Here is a 5,870-nt window from a genome sequence, read left to right on the forward strand (position 1 = left end):
TCCTCTTTTGGCATGGATTAAGCTTCTGAGTGAGGTTTGGCTCCTTGCCATCCTTCCATGTCATACCTATGTCTTTATATTCTGACCTAGTTATGAAGCAAATTACAAAACAGAATATCCTACAGAGTTGTAAATATATTCATACACCCTAACTAGTAGTTACTCCTTTGAAAATAAATTGTGAAGAAATAATACTAGGGGCTGGATAGGTGGCTCAGCTGCTAAGAGTGAAGAGGGCAGGGGATGGAGTTTAGATCCCATCCTCAGATTAGGAATTTTTATATAACTCCAGCTCTGGAGGATCCAAAGCCCTCTCTGGCCTCCAGAGGCACCTGCTCATGCCTACATACAGACAGAGGCAAACATATAATTAGTAAAAATAAACCTTAAAAGAGAAATAATGCTAAAAGGGGCAGAGCTTTTATTTGGAAGATACATGTTGCTATATTATGTTTGTAGGCCCCAGGATTCAAAGAATTGCTTCATTAGGTTTGGCAGGAAACTCGGTTCATGGAAGACTGCCAATGAGAGCACTCCTGGGATGCCCAAGACACAGGAAAACTGCAAGTAAACAGAACTCTCCTGAGGCATAGGAGAGTAAACACCATGGAGCACGTGATAGTATGTCACACACTCACACACTGGATGGACTACAAAGGGACAAATGAGCTGAGTATCAGTATTCACCTCTCTCTCTCCCTCTCTGCTTCCCAACTAAATCCATGATGTGACCAGCTGCCTCAAACTTCCTCCATTATGACACATGTATATGATAAGACATTGAATGCCCCAGACCTTAGAATTCAATGCTTTAGAACATACAAGGGGATGTATACAGAAAACGTAGCCCAACAGTACATGGAAATGACCTAACCGATGTTTGCCGTTTTCAGCAGCTTTTTAGTAGCATATACTAATATAGCTAACAAAAGTACTGAACTGGTAGCCAGAAAACCCGAAATTCAGTACTGGAATTGTTCTACTTAGCTATAATTAACTAGTTGACTAACCCCAACTGTGAAATCATGCTACTTCCGTGTGTGCTCATTTGAAAAACAAAATGTTCTAACTTGATTCGAGTTTCAAAACCCTAGAGCTTCATGATGAGTTTGGTTTCAAGCTTCACCAAGTAGGCAAAATATTATGTTGCTGACAAAAATAAAAGTCCAAACAAATTACTCAAAATGCTTAGATGTCACAGGGTAAAATGTTTCAAAACTACAAAGGTTATCAGTATCTGTTATTGGTATAGGAGGTCCTTCTTTCTATGTGTTGCTTTTATTGGCTAATTAATAAAGAACTGCTTTGAGCCTATGGCAGGGAAGAACAGAACTAGGTGGGGAAAGCTAGGCTGTATGTTGGGAGAAAGAAGGGTGAAGTCAGAGAGAAGCCATGGACAGATATGCTAAAACTTTGCTAGTAGGCCACGACCTCGTGGTGATGCACAAATTAATGGAGATGGGTTAAATTAATATGTAAGAGATTAGCCAATAAGAAGCTAGAGCTAATGGGCCAAGCAGTTACTTAATTAATACAGTTTCTGTGTGGTTATCTCGGGTCTAAGCTAGCCGGGCGACTGGGAACCAATAAGCAGCCTTCCACTATATATAATGCTGTCATTGTCCTAACATAACAACATGATCTTACTGTGAGATAATAATTTAAGTAACCAAACATTTTGGTAAACTATATATAAATTTTTTTTTTAGGTTTTTGAGCTTTTGGAGCCTGTCCTGGAACCACCTCTTGTAGAACAGGCTGGCCTTGAACTCACAGAGATCCCCCTGCCTCTGTCTCCCGAGTGCTGGGATTAAAGGCGTGCGCACCACTGCCCGGCTTGTGATTATTTTTTTTAAAGATTTATTTTCACCAGGTGATGGTGGCTCATGCCTTTGATCTCAGCACTCGGGAGGCAGAGTCAGGTGGATCTCTGTGAGTTCGAAGCCATAAGGGCTACATAGAAAAACCCTGTCTCTGAAAAAATATAAAGGTAACAGATACACGTCCCTGAGAATGGGTTGAATTGTGTCCCCTGAAGAATGTGATGTTATCTGGCAATAGAGTCTTGACAGACATGGTTAAGTGTTGTGGGATAATCTTTTTGTACACTGTGAAGATGTGTCTCGCCAGGGCATCTTCTGATTGGTTTACTAAAGAGCAGGGGAATCAGGTGTCCAAGGTCTTCCTCAGCTATAACAAGTTCCAGACCAGTCTGGTATACATGACACCTTATCTCAAAAATGAGGGGTACGGGGAGCTCTTAGGAAGTTAATGGAATTCATAGTTTCTTAAATAGGGACCATCTCTAAATTGTTCCTCCCACATAATCCCTGTATGTCCTCTGCTTGTACATGTAGTAGATTTTCAGTTTTTTAAAGGTGTCATACAACATTAACCTACATAGAGAGAAATAATGAATAATACAATAACTATTCATCTGCCTAATGTGTACCTTAAACTGAAGCACAGTCGACTCTTAACTTCCCTGGAAATCTCCCACTCCTGTCTTTCTCATCTTCCTCTTAGAGCGAAGGGAGAAGGCAAAAGCACCTTGCCCTAAGTGCTGCCATTTTAACTTCAGACTCCATTTTAACAGTAGGGCAAAACAAAAGTTCAGGTTCCCAAGCCTTAGGGGAACTGGGAACCTTCCAATGGCTGACCAACCTCCTTCTTCAACAACAGAAATGATCTGTTATTGCCCCTTATTTCTCTAGAATGTGATGGCTGTTTCTAACAACAGAAAGAACAAATGAATCTGATTGGTTGGCTGAAAGGCTTCCATTCTATGCTGGTTGACAATAAGGGAACACGTAAGGAAAGCCTCTACTCCCTGGATCCTGAGGGGGGGGGGGATGTAACTGTAACCTGACAGCTGTGTTTATGGTTTTGTGCTTATAAACCCTGCTTCTGTCCCTGTGCTCTGGGCTGCCAGGAAAAGAAAGGCTCCTGAGCCCTTGTTGTGCAGCCCTGATTGATTGGTAACCCTGCTTATGTGGTGATTTAATAAAGACTTTGAACCCATAGTGTTGTCTCTCTCCTTCCTCGTGGTGCACAATGGACACGGGTATAACACCTTAACTCTCTTTGTAGACCAGGCTGGCCTCAAACTCACAGAGATCCTCCTGCTTCTGCCTCCCGAATGCTGGCATTAAAGGTGTGTGCCACCACCACTCTTCAAGATCCTGTCCTTGATTTGAACTTACTTATTCACAGAAACTTCCAGAATCCATAACTAGACTGTGTTTGGCTATAAATAATACAGTCTTGTTTTGCATATTTTAAACCTTTTAAAAATCATATTGTATTATATGTGTTTTTCTATCAATTACACTAATGTTGTAGACAATTATTTTAAGGTATATTTGTTTATGCAGTGGAACATTAGTTTTAATGATGCAAAAATGTGTTGCATTCTTTTCTGTTACTTTTGTTAACTCTGTGAAGCTGTCTTACTTTGCCTGTCTAAAACACCTGATTGGTCAAAAAAAAGCTGAATGGCCAGTAGCTAGGCAGGAGAAAGGATAGGTGGGACTATCTATCATAGTCATAGAGGCAGAGAGAATAAAAAGGAGAAGAAATCTGGGAAGATAGACGGAGGAGCAAGGAAAGAAGGGTCTCACACACAGACACGAAATAAGAAGGAAAGTAAAGATATACAGAAATAAAGAAAGGTAAAAGCCCAGAGGCAAAAGGTATATGGGATAATTTTAAGTTAAAGAAAGCTAGCTAGAAATAAGCCAAGCTAAGGCTGGACATTTATAAGTAATAATAAACCTCTGTGTGATTTATTTGGGAACTGGGTGGCAGGTCCCCCAAAGTGCAAAAACCCAAAAGAGTAAAACAATCAACAACACACTAATATTACTTCTTGTGTGTGTGTGTGTGTGTGGTGTTTCATATGTGTGTGGTATGCTTGTGTGTTTCATATGTTTGTTAGTGTGGGTGTCAGCACATTTGCCTGCAGATGGAAAGGCAGCGATGGATGTCCGGTGTCTCTCCTCGGTCCTCTCCACCTTTCATGTTTTTTTGAAAAGGTGTATCTCACTAAACCTGAAACTCATAGATTTGCCTAGGCTGGCCAACCAACAAGCTCAGGAATCTGCCTGTCTCTCTGAGGTGATAAGTACATGTCACGGAACCCAGCTTTTTTATATAGATTCTGGGGATCCCAACGCAGGTCCTCAGGCCAACTGAGACTGCCTCGGCTCATTTATTTCATTTGTGAGGTTTATCCACTTTGGAATATGTCTTTCTGGCTGATTTAGTTTCACCTATATAGCATATTCCAGTCTATGAAAATGATAACCTACCTAGTTTCTGTTGTTGAAGAAGTAACTCTTGTCATTTTCCCTCATCCCAACCATGTTTCTTCTACTTGTCACATGGAGTATAATAATCTTTGTCTAGTATCGATATTTACTAGCGCATCCTGGGGTGTGCTACCTTCAACTTCACTAAATGCTGACGTATAGTCTTCCCACACGTTTCTAACCATTTAGGTTTCTACCAGCCAATGCCTGTTAACTCCAGTGTTCCACCTTCCACAGTCGAACAGCACTGCTGGCCTTCTAACTTTAAAAAGTTAGCCTAAGGGTATGGAAAGGGACGGAGGCGATTTGCACACACTGAGTTCCCTATTTCTTTGTGCTACTTTTTATTGCTTTGTATTTTCTCAATGGTTTGTAAGAATTTTGACATATTCTCCATACAGGACCTATGCTGGCCTTAGGTATGTATGGCCCATACCTTCTTCACCAAACATCAGGTTGTCTTTGTCCCTGTCCATAGTGCTTCTTTCTTTACCTTTTGTAAGATTAGAGATATCAGTTCCTGTCACATTTCTCTCCATAGTATTGTTTGTGTTGCAGAGACAGACAGACAGAGAGGTTAAGACAAGACTCACCAAGAATTAAAGTTGCCTTTAAAAAAAATTTTTTTTAAGTGTCTCCTGAAGCCCAGGTTGACCTTGAACTCACTATGTAGGCCACATTGGCCTTGAACTCATGACCCTCCTACAGTTACTGGGATTGTTTATGTGAATCAGCACACCCGACCAATCACACAGTTTAAAAGGTAATTTGAGATGTGACATCCCATTTCTTCTGTATATACCCATACCCTGTGTGTAGAAGTGAGTCGTTAAAATCTCATCCAAATTCAGGTGCTTTGTCTGTCTGTACTGCATAGTCAAACCATGACTTACATCTCATTCAATTCTCAAAAAATTCTTTTTTGTTGTTGTTATTGTTGTTCGAGACAAGGTTTCTCTGTGGCTTTGGAGCCTGTCCTGGAACTAGCTTTTGTAGACTGCGCTGGCCTCGAACTCACACAGATCCGCCTGCCTCTTCCTCCCTAGTGCTGGGATTCAAAGCGTGCACCTCCACCGCCAGGCTAAATTCCAAATTTTCTGAGGAGGCTCTGTGAAGATCAGTCACTAGCCCAAGCTCCTCGGGCCAATAGTGGAAACAATGCTTAATTGTAGTTGCTCTTTTAAAAAAAATAAACGGAATTGTTTTCAATTATCCTGGCCGATCCAACTGAGAGAATAAACTTCAAACTCTTGTACAATTAAAAAAAAAAAAAGACTAATATCCAGTTCAAACTCTCATTATTCTAAAAACAATAACTTCCACCAGGCTGCAATTTTATACGACGTTGCCACCCTGAGGGATGGATGGTTATTCAATTTTTGCAATTATATACAAACAAAATCAGGTCACTGAGTAACACCCAAGTCGCGGATGGAGTGTCACAAGAAGCTGTTTAAAGAATTGCCGCCATTGCCCGCAATGGCATCTTGGGAATTGTAGTTTCGCCATACTAAACTTGGGTCACTGGGATCCAATCAGCAGAAAGCCAACAACCATATG

Source organism: Chionomys nivalis, chromosome 19 (genome assembly GCF_950005125.1).
Source record: "Chionomys nivalis chromosome 19, mChiNiv1.1, whole genome shotgun sequence".
Lineage (NCBI taxonomy): Eukaryota > Metazoa > Chordata > Mammalia > Rodentia > Cricetidae > Chionomys > Chionomys nivalis.